This window comes from Salvelinus alpinus, chromosome 2, assembly GCF_045679555.1.
Source record: "Salvelinus alpinus chromosome 2, SLU_Salpinus.1, whole genome shotgun sequence".
Lineage (NCBI taxonomy): Eukaryota > Metazoa > Chordata > Actinopteri > Salmoniformes > Salmonidae > Salvelinus > Salvelinus alpinus.
Window position 1 is genome coordinate 47,566,281 of NC_092087.1, and position 19,661 is coordinate 47,585,941.

At 42.1% G+C, this 19,661-nt stretch overlaps 1 protein-coding gene across 8 annotated transcripts in view; it reads left to right on the plus strand.

Annotated features, from left to right (window-relative positions):
- Positions 1-19,661, plus strand: part of LOC139563299 (plasma membrane calcium-transporting ATPase 1-like) — a 168,770-nt gene that overhangs the window by 42,340 nt on the left and 106,769 nt on the right. The window lies entirely within an intron of this gene.

Genomic DNA, 19,661 nt, shown 5'->3' on the forward strand with positions numbered 1-19,661 from the left:
CGCCGGTTGTGCTGAGTCCCAGGGCTAAACTGCTCTGACATGACTGATTTAAAAAAAATCTGTGTGAGCAGCAGAGAGTGAAGGGTTAATTATGGAGGTTAAGTGATGCTGTGTATAGGACTTTTTTATCGTTGCTGTTTCCTACCCAAAGTTTTGAAGATACAGGCTGAAGTATATAATATATGTATAATATAGACCAGTATGGACTGTGCAAGTTCAATGACCTGCTAATGCTAACCATTTAACCCAATACCGTATCTATTTCACTGTACAGCCACTCCCCAGTCCCCAGCAAGCCTTTAGCTAGGGAAGTATTCCCTTAACTACTCCCTCCTGCACATGCTATCCATTAGCGCAGGTGTGGCTATGGGCCTACTGCTAATGAGTTCGACACTGTTTGCTAACCAGGCCTTCAAACCATCTGGCTTTAGAAACATGGAGATAATCTTTCGTCATCAACAACTTGCACTCTGATTATCATCAGAACATTTACGCACGTGCACACACACATGCACACACGTACATACACGATTGGAATCACTCAGAGTAGATTAATCACATGATATCTGACAGCTGATCAACTATGGATTGAGAGTAGAAAATGGCCACTGCTCTCACTCTACTTCCCTCCTCTCTCTCTCTCCCTTCTCTCTCTCCCTTCTCTCTCTTTTGCTCCACTTCCCACCCTCTCTCTCTCTCCCTCCCACCTCCTTTCTCTCCCTCTCTCTCTCTCGCTTGCAAGTGCCCCTCCTTGGTTCTGCGGTTCATTCCAGGATTGGAATTAGTTCCACACTGTAGCCCTAATGACTTCATAGATCATTGCTCTATTCCATTTAGTAATCAAGGGACAGCTGTAGCGCCGTTCTCCGCACAATAAATGACTATTTTTTTAATGAAGGAAACATAATTATGTTTTCAGTGGATGGACGCGTGGATGGAGGGGGGAGAAAAAGCCGCTCAAACGCATAACGAAAAGCTGGTTATTTTCAGTGGAAAACAAGATGGGTTTTCTGCTGGTTGTTTTGTAAGCCAATGGGCCTCGTAAGCCTGGCATCTCATATCACTGTTGTCATAATGCTGCTATTTAGTGCGTGGATTCACTTTCTTTCTTTCACTAGACAAGAAGGGGCCGCTCGGCTCAAATGACTTGTCTAGGATTCGGTTTCCCTTGCCGATACAGTTCTACTTCAGTCCTTTGGCTGCGTGAGTAAGTGTTCCATCCACCGGGGGCTTCTCTGACAATGACGTCACTCTCATCTCGCCTCAGCCCAGTGCATGTTACAAATGTATATCTGTATCAGTCTGTACTGCTTCCATACACAGTACTGTAGCTAGCAGAACACTTCCTTATTTGATATGGCTGGCTAGTTATCTACCAAATACAATGTGTTTATCCCAAATGCCACCCTATTCCCTATATAATGTAGTACACTACATTTGACCAGGGCCTATATGGCTCTGGTCAAAAGTATTGCACTATATAGGGGATAGGGTGCCATTTGGGAACATGTGAATGCTGATGCAGTAGCACTAAGTGCATCACCTGATCCAGGATAAATGTGGTTGTTCATTTCCTAGAGATGGATCCAGTCGTTTTATCTCTATGGGTCATTACTCTGTGGTGCATCAGTGGAGGCGGGAGAGGAGAGAAAGATGAGCATTAACCTCCACCTTAACAACACTTTACCACCTCCATTAACACTCACCTGAACTACTACACAGAGAGGAGAGGCACTTTTCCCTTTTCTCCACCCACTACACACACACACACGTGCTCGTACACACACAGACACATGCATGCATGCGTACACAAACGAAAGTGCATACAAACGCACACACACACTCTTGGACACACTCAGCATTGCCATGAGTACAGTTTCATCGGATTTGCTCTTCTCTGCTATGGTGTGTTCAGTGTAGTGTTGTTTGCTCCAGAGACACTAGCGCTTTTTTGAAAACACAATGCAATGCTTCTGCTCCTGCTGATTTGCTGTCCAACCTAGGTTTGAGACTGGATCTGCTCAAGTTATCCGACCAGGGTATCGAGCATGGGGGACCAGGGTATCGAGCATGGGGAGCCAGGGTATCGCGCATGGGGGGCCAGGGTATCGAGCATGGGGGGCCAGGGTATCGAGCATGGGGGGCCAGGGTATCGAGCATGGGGGACCAGGGTATCGAGCATGGGGGACCAGGGTATCGAGCATGGGGGGCCAGGGTATCGAGCATGGGGGGCCAGGGTATCGAGCATGGGGGGCCAGGGTATCGAGCATGGGGGGCCAGGGTATCGAGCATGGGGGGCCAGGGTATCGAGCATGGGGGGCCAGGGTATCGAGCATGGGGGACCAGGGTATCGAGCATGGGGGACCAGGGTATCGAGCATGGGGACTCCATAACAACTTACATAGGCAAGGCTTACACAGAATTAGAACATGACACATCATTATTTTAGGCAAAGGGGAGAAACTTACGATAATCCAGCAAGGTAAAGAAACAACTGGGCGTTATTATTACTTAGGATATAAGCCTAGTTAGATGTGTGTAAACACGCCCTAGTTCTCTTGTGGAGGCGGTTAGAATGGCGTGGCATGTAGGCATATATGACACAGGCAGAGCAGTGATTCATCGCTGTGCCTCCAGCTAACGGCCCAGCCTCATTGGCCCAGGATTTCCCTGTTCGGTGGGTGGGGTTGTAATGACACACCAGCTCAGTTATGCTGCTAGCGCCATGGCAGGAAAAGAGCAGGATTACAGCATTACACTAGACTGCCTTTAAGAGTGATGAGGACTAAAATGGGGTCACCCCTGTATTTTTGAGTGTACTGGTGAGATTCACTCAGAATATATTATGACGATTAGACAAGGCTTAGTTTGACGTTCTTGGTCTCTGATGTTATAAATAAATGAGTTTATTTCCAAAGCGCTATATCCACCAATTTTTCAAGTTTTTTTTTTTTTCATCAGAAATTCTTGCTTATGATTACCTTCATGTTTGTCCAAAATATTACTGTACTTAGATGTTTTATTCATACATTCTAGATGTGAATTAAAAGGTTTTTTTTGTTGCAAAAACCTATATATCCATTGTTAAGCTAGAATGGAATGTTCGTATCCTGTATATTTCATTGTGATACACTATGTGGTTATCTCACCTAGCTATCTTAAGACGATTGCACTTAGTTTAATTCACTCTGGATAAGAGCATCTGCTAAATTACTAATGTCAAATGTAAATGTTTTACATACAGATCTCATATTGAGGGGAAGCATGTTTTATCCACCTTCCAGAGATGTGAAACATATACAGTCCATTCGGAAAGTATTCAGACTCCTTGACTTTTTCCACATTTTGTTATGTTACAGCCTTATTCCAAAATGGATTCAATCGTTTTTTTCTCTCAACAATCTACACACAATACCCCATAATGACAAAGCAAAAACAGGTTTTTAGAAATCTTTGTGTGTGTGTGTGTAAATGTCATATTTTTATATATAGTTGACATGTTTAATGAGCAATTTGCTAAGGCTGGGCATTTTATTTAATAATGAACTCCATCCTAACATCTCGAATGAGGCTGTGCGTGAAACTGTCGCAAGCCGACCTACGGTTCATCTATTTCCTTTGACCGAGATTGCGCTTTCAGAAGTTGTAAAGGCACTCGAATCTTTTGATATGAAGATAGCGGTCAGCCCGGACTAATTGAACTTTTAAGACAAAATGGTACAGAGATCATTACTGACTCTCTCACACATACATTCAATCTTTCATTGGCAAGTAATATGAATCCAAAAGTCTGGAAAGCAGCCCACATCATCCCCTTACATAAGGGTGGAGATCCGTCACGGTTGGATAACCTATCGTCCCATATCTAAACTGTCTGCGCTGGAAAAAGTTTTGTAAAACCTGGTGAACTCCGAGTTGAAGGAGTTCCTGCATAATAACTCAGTTTTATCTCAATTCCAGTCGGATTTTAGACCTAGCAGTATTACTTATTTCTCTGAGAGTGAGGCTGATATATAGCATTTGGCAACAAAAAAAACATGATTATTTTGTCTCTGAAATGAAACCATCAAGTGATAGACATGTATTTGTTTAAAATCTGTCATTGAACAACCCCATTCCATGATTAGATAAGAAGAAAAAAACACACCAATCTCTTTCATAAGTTCTTTAAAGAATAAAAACTCATTTGGAGAGCGAGAGAGAGAGCGGGTAGATGCTGTTGTCAAAATGTGGTTTGGCATCCCCTTTCTTGTCATGCTAATAATGCTTCTTGAATTGAGAAGAGAAGTTAGGAGGGAGAGAGATGGGTGTTTTTTTTTCTTCTCTCGTTCCAGTGTAAATATATCTGGTCTCTAGGCTACTCTAAATTAATGTGGAATGGACAGACCACATGATGGACAATCAGTGCATTATCCTTCCACTGCAGACCGTCACTGAGGCAGACATGCAGCCATCTTGGTTTGGTTGGAAAAACAAAAATGTGTTCTTCTACTGACACCCGTAGGGTGGTTTTGTTCAACACTCTGGGCCCTACTTCAATTTGTCTTTCCGTGATTCCTCGGATCCTCTTGCCTCAACCGTATTGAGGAGACTGTCCAGAAGTCCAATGTGTTTTGTGACGGAAGCAAGGAAAGAGGATGCAAGGAATTGAGGGAAATATGAATTGACAAAGGTATTTTCATGCATGGCAGACTTGGCAAAGGCATTTCAGAGAATTCGATGAGGGAGTAAATGGATATGATTGAATTCAGGAAAAAAAAGACAAATGTTCCAACGTCATTACTGAATTGAAGCATTGTTCCGTCTTTCAAGGTCATGGTCTGGGGAAATGCAGTGTAGCGTAGTACAAACCAGTGTGTGCCCTGTGATAGCTTTGATTTGATTGGTTGGACTGGGCTCTGACTACCAGCTCTATTGCCGGGTCAACCAGCAGATATGCATTGTAGTGGACAATGCTGATGTCATTATGTCATAGAGGAGACATGGCCTTAACCTTGGTCCCAGAGGTTCCATTCGGCTCATTCTGCTCCATCCATTTTGGCTCTTAGAGCAAAAAGAGTTTGGAGATTCTGGATATCGTGACATACGTGCCCTTCTTTATTTAGCTCTGTTAGCTTTCAGAGTGAATTAATGATTTTTTGAGGGGGAGTCATTGTCATGTAAGAGGACATTCTTCCCACAATTTACCACAATTACACATATGGGATATACTTAGTGTGTGTGTGTATAGGGTCTGTAAGCATGTATGTTCAGGTCAAAGAGTTTGTCAGTCTGTTAGTGTGTGGATGCTTTTAGAAACGAGTGATGGGAGAAATTGTGCATCTCCACTCTTACTGGGAACTATGGGTGCGTGACAAGGATACTCACAGCAATTTCACTTGTTCTCACATACATGAGAACACATACAGTACACACACAACCTAGGGATGTCTGTTGAAGGAGCATGCTCATCTTTGATGGAGCACCAGCAATTAAAAGAAGACATGCAGGCCTCTTCCCTGCCAACCAACTAGTATACTGTACCTCTCTCGCCCTCATTCCCCTTTAGCTCCTCTCCCTCTTCCCCTATATCTTCTCATTCACCCTCTGACTCTCCATCATCCCTAAACCTCTCTCCCCATATCTACCTCTTTTCACCCTATATCTCCCCTCTCTCTCTTCATCCCCCATCTCCCACTCTCCTCCCTTACCTCCGCCTGTGGACTGCGTTTTTGTCCTTGCCATTCAACAGTTTGAGGTAGTGGTAAGCTTGACAAGTGTTGTTTGTTAGAAATATAAACGTTTTAACCCTTTGCCCCCAAAGGATATGTAAAGTTCAGTGAGTCGTGACTACACCCCTCCAACGTATACCCTCGCCACAAGGTGCCAGCTTTTAATTGTTTCTCCACGCCGTCCCCCTTGATGTGAGCTTTTTAATTAGCCACACATTTGCATCAATCTCAACCGATAACAGCAGACCAGTTACTATGTTCTCTATTGAGACATTGTACACATTCAGTCTGAAGTAAAAGTACAGGTTACTATGCTCTCCACAGGGACATTACTTTTGTGTGTGTGTGTGTATATACAGTGCCAGTCAAGTTTGAACACACCTATTCATTCCAGGGTTTCTCTTTATTTTACAATGTTCTACATTGTAGAATAATGGTGAAGACATCACAACTATGAAATAACACACATGGAATCATGTAGTAAGCAAAAAAGTGTTAAACAAGATTCTTCAAAGTAGCCACCCTTTGCCTGGATGAAAGCTTCTCTCAAACAGCTTCATGAGGTAGTCACCTGGATTGCATTTCAATTAACAGGTGTGCCTTGTTAATTTCATTTGTAGAATTTCTTTCCTTCTGATTTGCATTTGAGCCAATCAGTTTTGTTGTGACAAAGTAGTGGTGGTATACAGACGATAGCCCTAATTAGTAAAATATCAAGTCCATATTATGGCATGAACAGCTGAATTAAGCAAAAAGAAACGACTGTCCATCGATTTAAGACATGAAGGTCAGTCAATGCGGAAAATTTCAAGAACTTTTAAAGTTTCTTCAAGTGTAGTTGCAAAAACCATCAAGAGCTATGATGAAACTGGCTCTCATGAGGACCGCCACAGGAAAGGAAGACCCAGAGTTACCTCTGCTGCAGAGGATACGTTCATTAGAGTTACAAGCCTCAGAAATTGCAGCCCAAATAAATGTTTCACAGGGTTCAAGTAACAGACACATCTCAACATCAGATTGCATGAATCTGGCCAACATAGTCAAATTGCTGCAGAGAAACCACTACTAAAGGACACCAATAATAATAAGAAGAGACTTGCTTAGGCCAAGAAAAACGAGCAATGGACATTAGACTGGTGGAAATCCAAATTTGAGATTTTTGGTTACAACCGCTGTGTCTGTGACGCAGAGTAGGTGAATGGATGATCTCTGCACGTGTGGTTCTCACTGTGGAGCATGGAGGAGGAGGTGTGGGGGTGCTTTGCTGGTGACACTGTCTGTGATTGATTTATTTCAAAATCAAGGCACACCTAACCAGCATGACTACCACAGCATTCTGCAGCAATATGCCATCCCATCTGGTTTGCGCTTAGTGGGACTATAATTTGTTTTTCAACAGGACAATGACCCAACACACCTCCAGGCTGTGTAAGGGCTAATTGACCAAGAAGGAGAGGGATGGAGTGCTGAATCAGATGACCTGACCTTCACAATCACCCGAACTCAACTCAATTGAGATGGTTTGGGATGAGTTGGACCGCAGAGTGAAGGAAAAGCAGCCAACAAGTGCTCAGCATATGTGGGAACTCCTTCAAGACTGTTGGAAAAGCATTCCAGGTTAAGCTGGTTGATAGAATGCCAAGAGTGTGCAAACCTGTCATCAATGTAAAGGGTGGCTACTTTGAAGAATCTAAAATATATATTGTTTAACACGTTTTTGGTTACAACTTGATTTCATATGTGTTAATTCATAGGTTTGAGGTCTTAACTATTATTCTACAATGTGTAAAATAAAGAAAAACCCTTTAATTAGTAGGTTTGTCCAAACTTTTGACTGGTACTGTATGTAACAAACAAACAAAAGTTGAGTTTGAGTTTATTTTATTTTTACAGGGACAGTGCACATTAATCAACGTTTCAGTGAAAGTGCCGGTTTTAGCCAGCCAACTAATTTTCAACCGCAGTCCCTGGGCAGGTTATTAAAAACAATTACAATATAGACAATCATTGAGCAGTGAGAACACGCAGAGCAACATAGGACAAGCAAAGACATAGCATACAGACAAAGCAACATAAAACAAAAAGCAGCAAGACAAAATTCATAAAAGCAACAGTGTTTCCACACCTCACAAGCTACAGACAACATGGAAAGCGGTAATACACAGCTAGGGATTATGTTCACAAATCTGATTGACCTTTAGCCATATCTTCATGCATTTTGTGAAAGTGTGATATGTGGTGCAGTTATGTGTGTCTGATGGTAGTGTATTCCAGACATGGGAAGCTCTCACAGAGAAAGCGGATTTACTAAAGGTGCTTTTCCTTAAGGGAACTATACAGTCACCCCTCATGGCAGACCTTGTGGATCTGCTGCCGTATGTTTGGGTTTTCTGTTTAACGAAAATACTGAGTGGAGGGGGAGCCAGGCCATTTAGGATCTTGAATATAAGACATGCGTCGGTGTATTGCACAAGATTTTCCCAACTCAGGAGCTCATGCTTTCTGAGGATGTAACAGTGATGATGTCTATTGGGCTTCCTATCAAGCACTTTGAGAGCCTGTTTGTAGACAGACTGAATAGGTTTTAAGGTTGTACAGCAAGCTTGGGCCCAACTAGTCAAGCAGTATGTTAAGTGGGGGAGTATCATAGATTTGAAGTACAGTTTCGCTACCTCTGTTGTCAAACAATTTCGTATAAATCGGAAATTAGCTAGGTTGAATTTGGTTATTTGAATTACCTTTTTCACATGCTTTTTAAAAGAGAGGTTGGAATCAAGTATGATGCCAAGGTACTTAAAATCAGATACCACCTGGAGCTTCTCCCCTGACACAAGTATGTGGATACCTCTTCAAATTGGTGAATTCGGCTATTTCAGCCACACCCGTTGCTGACAGGTGTATTAAAATAGAGCACACAGCCATGTATTCTCCATAGACAGCCATTGGCAGTAGAATGGCCTTACTAAAGAGCTCGTCATAGGATGCCACCTTCCCTACAAGTCAGTTCGTCAAAGCGGTAGGCCACTAAATCTCACAGAACAGGACCACCGAGTGCTGAAGCGCATAGCCCGTAAAAATCATCTGTCCTCGGTTGCAACACTCACTACTGAGTTCCAAACTGTATCTGGAAGCATCGTCAGCACAATAACAGTTTGTTGGGAGCTTCATGAAATGGGTTTTCATGGCCAAGCAGCCGCACACAAGCCTAAGATCACTATGCACAATGCTAAGCGTTGGCTGGAGTGCTGCAAAGTTTGCCGCCATTGGACTCTGGAGCAGTGGAAATGCGTTTTCTGTTGTGATTAATCACGCTTCACCATCTGACAGTCCAAAGGACAAATCTAGGTTTGGCGGATGCCAGGAGAACGCTGCCTTCCCCATTGCATAGTGCCAACTGTAAAGTTTGATGGAGGATGAATAATGGTATTGTGCTGTTGTTCATGGTTCAGGCTAGGCCCCTTAGTTCCAGTGAAGAGAGATCTTATCAGTACAGCATACAATGACATTCTAGACGATTCTGTTCTTCCTCAAACTGTTGTCCCAAAGTTTCCTATTTCAGCATGACGGTGCCACTGTGCATAAAGCAAGGTCTATACAGAAATGGTTTGTCAATATCGGTGATGGAGAACTTGACTGGCCTGCACAGAGCCCTGACTTCAACCCCCATCGAACACCTTTTTGGATTATTTGGAACGGCGACTGCTAGCCAGGCCTAATCACCCAACATCATTGCCCGACCTGCTCTTCCTCCCGGGGAAGGACTGCCCGTTCCATGATCTCGCCATCACGGTTGACAACTCCATTGTGTCCTCCTCCCAGAGTGCTAAGAACCTTGGCGTGATCCTGGACAACACCCTGTCGTTCTCAACTAACATCAAGGCGGTGACCCGTTCCTGTAGGTTCATGCTCTACAACATTCGCAGAGTAAGACCCTGCCTCACACAGGAAGCGGCGCAGGTCCTAATCCAGGCACTTGTCATCTCCCGTCTGGATTACTGCAACTCGCTGTTGGCTGGGCTCCCTGCCTGTGCCATTAAACCCCTACAACTCATCCAGAACGCCGCAGCCCGTCTGGTGTTCAACCTTCCCAAGTTCTCTCACGTCTCTCCACTGGCTTCCAGTTGAAGCTCGCATCCGCTACAAGACCATGGTGCTTGCCTACGAAGCTGTGAGGGGAACGGCACCTCCGTACCTTCAGGCTCTGATCAGGCCCTACACCCAAACAAGGGCACTGCGTTCATCCACCTCTGGCCTGCTCGCCTCCCTACCTCTGAGGAAGTACAGTTCCCGCTCAGCCCAGTCAAAACTGTTCGCTGCTCTGGCACCCCAATGGTGGAACAAACTCCCTCACGACGCCAGGTCAGCGGAGTCAATCACCACCTTCCGGAGACACCTGAAACCCCACCTCTTTAAGGAATACCTAGGATAGGATAAAGTAATCCCTCTAACCCCCCCCCCCCTTAAAAGAGTTAGATGCACTATTGTAAAGTGGTTGTTCCACTGGATATCATAAGGTGAATGCACCAATTTGTAAGTCGCTCTGGATAAGAGCGTCTGCTAAATGACTTAAATGTAAAATAATGCTCTTGTGGCTGAATGGAAGCAAGTCCCCACCACAATGTTTCAACATCTGGTGGAAAGCCTTCCCAGAAGAGTGGAGGCTGTTATTTATTTAACCTTTATTTAATGCCCCTGATTTTGTCTCGATTCAGTCTTATGTAGCAAAATTTGAAATTGTGTTTTTTTTACATTGGATAAAAGTAGACTAGACTATTTTCTAGCTCAGAGTCTCTATCATGCACTGCAGTTGAGGAACAATGGGAAGGTAATTCTGCTTTGAAGGTTGATAAACTTGTATTCCCACTTTTGAGAAAATGGCCCTTGAATGTATTTTGGTACACCTACTCGAGAGCTCTTTGTCTACACCGTTCAGCGTCGTTCACATCCTCTTAAGCCCCACCCATCTCTTTAAGGATTCACATGTGATAAACACACGCTATATCAAATAAAATATACATTTATTTGTCACATGCACAATGTAGAGAAGGTGTAAATGGTACGTTGAAGTGCTTACTTGCATATATTATAAATATTTGATCCTTATTAGATGACGCTTAACTCACACTTGTCTAAATTAATGGGTCATGTGAAAGAAATGCTATAACCACCCCCAGCCACATCTAGCTAGGTGGATGGGTCACTATTGTCTAGACACATGATCATGAAATACAATAGATGGCCATAATCTACCCTAGACACACCTGACTAATTTCATGGGTCATGTAATAATCCGGCCAAAGTGGAGTCATTTGTTTAGACATGTAGCTAATTAGCTAGCGCAACAATAAACCGGCATAGCCAACTCATACTACCACCAATACAAACATTGTCATAGCTGTAGTACGAATCTGCAGGTAGCTAACTCTAACAGACTAGCTACAATGTTAGCTCCCTAACATTAGTCTATAACTAATATGCAAATAGTTTTCTAATTCAAATAATATTACCACACAGATCATAAACGTAACATTTGCTAGCTAACAGGACGCTTTAACTTGCAATAAAAATGACTTTCTGGCTAAATTTGAAACATATTTCTGAAAATGGAGCTATACTCTTACCCGTATACATGGATGAACGCTTCACGGTGGACTGGAACCATTTAACTCTGTTTTGTTTGTAGCTACATCTTGTTTGTGTCAAGTCACTCTGGTTCACACTGACCGTGGTGTGTGCAGAAAGTAACCCATCTCTTTTTCTAACTGATCTGTCGATAGCGCCTGCTAATTTCAGGGCATCAATGTTGAGAAAAGTAGCAAAACTTTTGTAGTGGCTAACGTTTTATTTTTCAAAAACGGCGCGATAGAAAGGACTGTCAACACATACTGAACAGCTCACGTTATGGAGCATGCTACATGCCAGACCAATCCAAACTCATCTCCTGGCATGTCCAGCCCATCCATTATCTCAGCCAATCATGGCTAGTGGGAAGGTTCCTGACTTTTTCCGTGGCTAAACGAACTAGGCTCGTAATTCAACCATTTTATTTGTGTTTATGGATGGAATATCAGTTGTAATCTTTCATTTGCCTTAATAATCTATGTTCCAAAAAACGCATTTTGATAAAACATTTGTTTACATTCAAATGCCGCTCCTGTGAAGTAGTGACATGGGACATATGCCTAGTTTCCTGAACCGAGTCATACATGCATGCATACATACATACATACATACATACATACATACATACATACATACATACATACATACATACATACATACATTATTCAGACTGCTTGACTCATTACACTTTTTGTGACGTTACTGCCTTGTTCTAAAATGGATGAAATTGATGAGAAAAAAAACAATCTACACACAATACCCCATAATGACAAAGGTTTTCAGACATGTTTGCAAATTTACATAAGTATTCATTTACATAAGTATTCAGACCCTTTACTCAGTACTTTGTTGAAGAACCTTTTGGCAGCGATTAAAGCCTCAAATCTTCTTGGGTATAACGCTACAAGCTTGGCACACCTGTGTTTGGGGATTTTCTCCCATTCTTCTCTGCAGATCCTGTCAAGCTCTGTCAGGTTATATGGAGAGTGTCGCTGCACAGCTATTTTCAGGTCTCTCCAGAGATGTTTGCTGGGGTTCAAGTTCGGGCTCTGGCTGGACCACTCAAGCCACTCCGGCATTGTCTTGGCTGTGTGCTTAGGGTCGTTGTCCAGTTGGAATGTCTTTCACTTGATCCTAGCTAGTCTCCCAGTCCCTGCAGCTGAAAAACATCCCCACAGCATGATGCTGCCACCACCATGCTTCACCATAGGGATGATGCCAGGTTTCCTCCAGATGTGATGCTTGGCATTCAAGCCAAAGAGTTCAATCTAGGTTTCATCAGACCAGAGAATCTTGTTTCTCATGGTCTGAGAGTCCTTTAGGTGCCTTTTTACAAACTCCAAGCGGGCTGTCATGTGGCTTCCGTCTGGCCACTATCATAAAGGCCTGATTGGTGGAGTGCTGCAGAGATGGTTGTCCTTCTCAAAAACCTTTTTCCATTTAAGAATGATGGAGGCCACTGTGTTCTTGGGGACCTTCAATGCTGCAGAAATTGTTGGTACCCTTCCCCAGATCTGTGCCTCAACACAATTATGTCTTGGACTGCTACGGACAATTCCTTTGCCCTCATGGCTTGGTTTTTGCTCTGACATGCACTGTCAACTGTATAGACCTTATAATGACAGGTGTGTGTGTGTGTGTGTGTGTGCCTTTCCAATAAATTGAATTTACCACAAGTGGACTCCAAGTTGTAGAAACATTTCAAGGATGATCAATGGAAACAGGATGCACCTGAGCTCAATTTCGAGTCTCATAGTAAAGGGTCTGAATACTTATATAAATAAGGTATTTCTGTTTTCTTTTTTTATACATTTGCTAAAACATTCTAAAGCGTTTTTCACTTTGTCATTATGGGGTATTGTGTGTAGATTGATGAAGATTTTTAAATGTATTATTCTCTTTAGAATAAGGCTGTAATTTAACTAAATGTGGAAAAACGGAAGGGGTCTGAATACTTTCTGAATGTACGGTATATGCCATTTAGCAAATGCTTTTATCTAAAGTGACATGCATTCATGCGTGCATACGTTTTCACATAGGTGTCCACCGCGGGAATCAAACTCTTGATCCTGAAGTTTCAATGCTCTAACAACTGAGCCCCATAGGACCATATGCATTGCATACATATATAGTCAATCTAAAATTATTCCGCTACCCAAGAGTGGGAAAGCGGCCTTTACTGGATCTAACAGCAGACCTATCAGCTTTCTGCCAGGTCTTAGCAAACTGTTGGAAATAATTGTGTTTGACCAAATACATTGCTATTTCTTTGTAAACAAATTAACAACAGGCTTTCAGTATGCTTTTAGAGAAGGGCACCCAACATGTACTGGACTGATACAAATGACTGATGATTGGTTGAAAGAAATTGATAATTAGAAGATTGTGGGAGCAATACTGTTAGATTTCAGTCAGCCTTTGATATTCTTGACCAAAACCTGTTGTTGAGAACTTATGTGTTATGGCTTTTGAACTCATGCCATATTTTGGATTCAGAGCTATCTATCTAATATATCTGAGGGGTTTCTTTAATGGAAGCTTCTCTGATGTCAAACGTAAAGTGTGGTGTACTACAGGGCAGCTCTCTAGGCCCTCTTTTCTATTTTTATCAATGACCTGCCACTGGCATTAAACAAAGCATGTGTGTCCATGTATGCTGATGATTCAACCATATATCCATCAGCAATGGCAGCTAATTAAGTCACTGAAACACAAAGAGTTGCAGTCTGTTTTGGAATGGATGGCCAGAGCATTGTTACAAATCATTCCCTAAGTTCTAGACCTCAGCTGAATCTGGAAATGAATGGTGTAGCTGTTGAACAAGTTGATGACACAATTACTTGGTCTTACCTTAGATTGTAAACTGTCATGGTCAAAACGTATAGATTCAATAGTTGTGAAGATGGGGAGAGGTCTGTCCGTAATAAAGTGATGCTCTGATTTTTTTGACACCACACGCCAAGTCCTGCAGGCTCTAGTTTTATTGTATCTTGATTATTGTCCAGTCATTTGATCAAGTGCTGCAAAGACAGACCTAGTGAAGCTGCAGCTGGCCCAGAACAGAGCAGCACGTCTTGCTCTTAATTGCAATCAGAGGGCTAATATTAATACTATGCATGCCAGTCTCAATTTGCTAAGAGTTGAGGAAAGACTGACTGCGTCTCTTGTTTTTAGAAGAAAAACATGCCACCAGGGGTCTTTTCAAAGTCCCCAGGTCCAGATCAAATTCAAGGAAATGTATAGTATTACACAGAGCCATCAGTGCATGGAACTCCCATATTATATAGCGCAAGTGAAGAGCAAATGTGGTTTCAAAAAAACAAAGCAACACCTCATGGCACAACGCCTCTCCCCCATGTGACCTTCTTGCTGTGTGTATGTACTGACATGTATGTTTTAAGTCTTTTGTCTGTAATGTCTTTTTAGTTATGTCGGACCCCAGTAAAACTAGCTGTCACCATTGGCGTCGACTAATGGGGATCCTGATCAATCAAATCAAATCTAGAGTATAGACTGGTATTGCTCTCTACTTAGACAGTGCATATCTAGACTGTTGATCTGGAGTCACTGTGATTTTACTGTAAGCCCAGGCTTCCCTCGTTACTGTGCTTGCATGTTAACAAGCTTTTTCAATGGTTGTTGACAAGTGATATAGATGACGGTGGAGATGGTGTGTGATTGTGCGATTGCGTTCATGCATATGTTCATGCATCTTTCAGAGCAGGCAAGGATTCTCAGGGGAAGGGGAACAGAAATGTAGTTATCGAGCTGTCTGGAGATGAATGAAGCACATTCACAGTGTGGTAATTAGGATACAAGATTGAGTAAAAGAGGAATATTATGTGGAGAGATAATCAAATATAAGGGTAGTAAGAGAGAGAAAGTGTGGGAGACAGAAATTGGGATAAAATGACAGTGCAAAGAAGTGAGAAATTGAGAGGTAGGATGGTGGATTGAGAAGAGGGAGAGAGTGGGACACAGGGTTTGAGAGAGGGAGTGGGGGGGGGGGCAGAGGGAGAGGGCAACTTGGCCTTCCTCCATGAGAGCTTGTGCCCTGCTGCTGCCCATGTGTTCAGGAAGCACAAGACTTCTGTGGCGTCAGAGCAGATCTCAAAATATACATTTTTTTAAATAGTTTATTACTGAAAACAATAGACTAAACAAATGTTGGTGAAGGGATCCCTGGAATAAATGTAGGGGGTGTAATACAATCTTATTAATCTATCATTTATTTTCTTAACCCTGGGCCTGGGAGGCTCACAGGGATATTGGTATCCACAGTTCACCAATTTATAAATGTTCCAACTTAATATTTATTGTACCCCCGCAAAAAATATTTTTTCTTTTTTATAAATGCACTGTAAAGTATTATCTTGTGTGTTCTGATTTATGAATTTGTCCCCAGACTCAAAAGATTTGAGAACCCCTGCCTTAGAGAGAGCGAAACGTGCATAATGGGAAGGGGCCTCCTCCAGATAATGGGTGCTTCCTGTTTAAGGTGGACTGTATCTGATTCTGATTATTTTTATTCCGATTTTCAGTCTCTGTCGTTCAGAGACGCACACTCTTTATCGCTCTGTATAAACAGTAGGGCCTTTTCTTATATTTTATTACGTGCGTAATTATCAAAATAGCTTCACAGATGGTCTCCATTCCATTTCTGCTATTTTACCCGTTAACCCTTTATACTCATGGGAAATGGCGTGTATGGATAGGGCTAAATTCAAGTGTTTCCTACGCAAAAAAATATGAAAATCATATGCATAACCATGGTAGCAATTGAAAGGGAACAGTTTGGAATTCATGGTAAAAGTATTACTCCCAAAGTGAAGACACAACCGTTCACCCGACAAGACTGAATCCAAACATTTCACTGTGTTACTGTATTTTTCGTCGTATCTGTTGAGAACGAAATCTGAAAATATTACATTCAGTAACATGATAAGAATATTCCTGGAAAATGTGGGGTAGGTGCAACATAAGACAAAAAAATGACAAGGGTTTGAGTGAGAGGGCTAACTGGTGTCTATACGTGGCCACATCTCTCCAAAGCGTGCACAAAAACCCAGGGTATGACTCCATGTCATCTTGTAACTGTACATTAAACATAGTGACCATAAAAGTTTACACTGTATATTAAATTTGTTTCATGATATGGAAATGCGAAGTGCACACACAGGTGTTTGGCTTGCTTGTATGACATCACAGTTGCTATTTATTATAATCCTCAATGTTTAATCTTTCAAAATACATAGTGCTCTTAATTTACAGCATTTCCCTCACTCAGATGTGCAAAGTTGCCCAATTAGCGTACGGGATGGGGGCAACTTCTTGTCGCACGAGGTGCTCAAGTGAAGCACAATGATGCACAGAGCCAGAGTTCTGACGTCATGTACCGATATTTACCGTACAGCCACTGAGTTCCAATTTAGGAGTTTTTCAGTGTCATTTTCAACCCGTGTACGGCTACGAGTGTAAAGGCCTACCTGACAATAGTGTGATTATTTATTTATTTTAATTACTCTCCTATTGAGTCATTTTGCATTTTCTCTCACTCTCTCTCTCCCCCTTACACTTTCTCACTCACTCACTCAGTCACTGACTCACGTACGTATGTATGTGTGTGTGTGAGTGACCTTGACACCCATCGCCCCCGGTAATGGGCCCTTGGGTGTAACTGTGGGATTCCGCCAGTCTGGATGAGTGATTCAGAGAAGCCTGTGTCCTCCAGAAGCCACCGAGGAAGGAAAGGAGCCCGAGGGGGTATTTTGATTGGCTCCCTATGGTGTTTCCCCTGGAGTGGGCGTCTCAGTGAATGGTATTTATCATCATGGCTAGCAGTGAACTATGGGGGCATCTTAAAGTGGTTTCTTTAATCTTACACCCCTAAAACGTCTGCTGAGAGTCCGTTTAAATTTCTGACGATACATGGTGCACAAGTACAACAATGTGGTCACCATGGTTTCAAACATGGCTCAGGGAAGAAGTTTTAGAGGGAGAAACACACAAAAAATAAATAGTTGTACATGTTTATACAGATAGTGTTGTCTTTTGTGCCAGAGAAGCCTTTGATTTTCAGCTCTACCTCTGGGAAGCCTCAGATGCTCTTGGACTAATTCCCAATCCAGTAAAAGTGTCGGAGCGCACATAAAAAACACTTGGCTGCCTCTGCAGTAAAAAGGCGGCACAGGCTGTTAACAGTAAAACATTGACACACGGGGGGTGGGCATCAACCCTTATTGGACTGTTCCGATTTTATCAACTTTAACACTGCTTACAGGAGAGATCGGGGGATGAGATTGAGAGAGGAAAATGAGGGAGGGTGTATTGCTGAGTGATTAGTGCTTTTTGAGGTTGGTTCGGTTTTTGGAAAATGTATACTTTTCAATTTCGCTTTTAGATTTGATTACATTATTTTGTACAATAAATGCGTATTTGTTTTAGTATGACGATGACTTTATTATAGCTATTTCATAAAAACTAGCAAGTAGTGACTGCCCATTACTGCGGATCACTTATTAGCAAACCATCCTTTATCACAATCCTTTACTTTAATAAAATAATTAAGTTGTGTTTATTACATTTATTTTTATTTGATGACTTTATTTTTTATTTCACGTCATCTCATCTCTGCTCGGGCAGTAGCAGCCACCATTTACAGGTAACTGCCAAAATAATGGAAACAATTAAATAAGGGACACAAAGTATTTTGAAAGCAGGTGCTTCCACACAGGTGGAGTTCCTGAGTTAATTAAGCAAATAACATCGCATCATGCGTAGGGTCTTGTATAAAAAAATTGCTGGGTGGGCTACCATCCACAGGGCAAGAGTTTTTAATATTTTTATTATTGTTTATTACAAAAAACACAAGGAAGGGGTAACATTAAAGTATTAGAACATGAAGGACAAACAATACAGCATCAAGACACTATCAAAAAGTGTATCAGACTTTCCTCAACAGAGCCATCCTTGTGAGGGTGCGTGTGCATGATAGTGATATAAAATATGTCATAGTTTCCTTTTTCATGATCACAATCTTGTGAAACCCGATTCCCCCCCCCCCCCCGGAAGATACAATGAATTCCATTCCCCACCCCCAAGACCCCCCCCCCCCCCCATGCACCAACAACCAAGAGAATGAACTAAAGAGAAAAAAGGAAAAGACAGAAGAAAACAACAAACAACAATGCAATTGTTTTTTAACAAAATACTAAATTTAAAACAAAGGACATCAAGGACAACTGAAATCATAACAGCAATGCCAACTGTATATGTTTGTGTGCATGTCTGGCACTATTACATGTATGTGTGTGTTATTGTATGTGTTTTATTTGAATGAGAGTGCGTGTATATACAGTACATGTGTACAAACACCTGTGTCATTCAAATGTACTTCTATTATGTTTTATTTAGACTTTTTTTTCCTTTATCTTTTTCCTTTTTCCTTTCCTTTATCTTTTGAACATCATTCTCTCTCACACAGCAACTCCACTCCCACTTGTCTCCAATTCCACATACCAACCCTCAGCATCCCTCAGCCATCCCTCAGCCATCTCAGCCATGTGTCCCTCAGCCATCTATCTCTGCTGGCCACCCACTTCGTGTTTCTACGCAACACATATCTTTCAACTATGCTATGATGTTTAACATAGATTGAAATTGTATCTAATCGAATAGAATCTACAGATTGCGTGTTGAAGATAAATACTTTTACTAAGAGTATTAGTAATTGACTGACCCGGTCTCTCCAGATCTCCTAACAGTACTATTTCTAGGGTCAATTTTAGATCAATGCTATGAATTTTCAGCCATTCCTGAACCTGAGACCAGAAATGGGCTACCTGAGGGCAATACCAAAATAAATGGTCTATTGATTCTGTATCCTCACAACAAAATCTGCAGAGCTTCGATGATTTTATGCCCCACTGGGCAAGAGATGTCACTTAATGGTTTGATTAGCATAAATTATGTAAACCTTATGCCATGGCTGTCTGTCACCAGATCTCAACCAAATTGAACACGAGAGATTCTCGAACGCCGCCTGAGACAGCATTTTCCAAATGATGGTATTTCTTGAGGAAGAATGATGTCACATCCCTCCAATAGTGTTCCAGACACTTGTAGAATCTATGCCAAGGTGCATTGAAGCTGTTCTGGCAGCTCATGGTGGCCCAACGCCCTATTAAGACACGTTATGTTGGCATTTCCTTTATTTGGGCAGTTACCTGTGTATCTCTGTGCTCCATAATGAGTCACCCTAATTGGGCTTGCTAGCTGGCTATGCTGTCTGACAAAAGTACAACTTTAGTAGTTCTTCAAAGTAGATAA